General features: G+C 24.9%; 1 protein-coding gene across 3 annotated transcripts in view; it reads right to left on the bottom strand.

Moving 5' to 3' along the window:
* Positions 1-617, bottom strand: part of LOC102672444 (protein son of sevenless) — an 8,161-nt gene extending 7,544 nt beyond the window's left edge. The window contains exon 1 of one of the 3 annotated variants that reach the window (XM_031510411.1): positions 11-617. The gene's annotated coding sequence lies outside the window, so the exon portion shown is untranslated. The remainder of the gene's footprint in view (positions 1-10) is intronic. The other 2 variants (XM_031510410.1, XM_006615601.2) reach the window with 2 other exon arrangements.
* Between the last annotated feature and the right edge of the window lie 433 nt (positions 618-1,050).

Genomic DNA, 1,050 nt, shown 5'->3' with positions numbered 1-1,050 from the left:
TTTTTTTTTTTTTTTTTTTTTTTTTTTTTTTTTCTAAGAATTCCGATTTTATTTCTTGATTTTACAATTACTCCATGTTTTCTAATGCCATTAATCCGACCTTTTTAGGGCGTGGTTGGCAAAAGTTTTTAGAAGTAAAGAAAATTCCAACTTCGTTTTCGGGACCCTAGGATTTTCCAGGATCTTTGACAACACTACCACGTTTTTATATATACGTTTCTTTTCTTAAAAACAATCACGCACCCGATAGAATGTTAGCACTATAAAAAATAAAATACACTCCGGAGAGTTCCCAAATTTTACAAACAGCAACATTTTGTTGGGAATCACAAAAACTTGACAGAGACGTCTGTCTGTCCGTCAGTCCGTTTCTCAAGGCACAGACATCTCTGAATAATGCGACAACTAAGCTACTTGATAAAATTTCTTTAAGATTTGTACAGTTGTATCACTCATTAAATACATCTCCGAGGCTAACCCGAGAAATTCCGAGTTATGTCGTTTGTACATTTTATGCGATATTTTCACTTGAATTTTTGTCAGAACTTAATACGAATACCACTACTATTAAAGAATACTATTGCGCGACTCGCATCGATCGATAACTGCGATAATACTGTCTCCAACGAGATTTGCGATTTCGAGATATTTCACTATTATAATATCGATTTTGACAAGAAAAAATTTTTGAAATTTATATAGTAGATTTTTACAAAAAATCTATTTAATTTATATAATAGTCTAAATCTATACTTTGAATTTTTATAATTATTCTGAAAATAAATTTATATAATTTTTGAAATTATAATTATTTTAAAAAATGAATTGTAAAAGTTATTAATATTGACAAAATATTAATCTAATAATGCATATTATAATATTATGAAAATTATAAAATTTAAAATATAAATTATAAATTTAAAATAAAAAAGATATTTAAATAACAATAATATTTTAATTATTTTTTAAATTATTTTTTAATTATTTTTTAGCTACATTAATTATTAATAATATTATATATAACAAAAGTTTATACGTAATAAGAATGTT

Source organism: Apis dorsata, unplaced genomic scaffold, assembly GCF_000469605.1.
Source record: "Apis dorsata unplaced genomic scaffold, Apis dorsata 1.3 scaffold_227, whole genome shotgun sequence".
Classification (NCBI taxonomy): Eukaryota; Metazoa; Arthropoda; class Insecta; order Hymenoptera; family Apidae; genus Apis; species Apis dorsata.
Note: the sequence above shows the minus strand (reverse complement) of the source record. Positions and strands in the feature narration are given on the sequence as shown.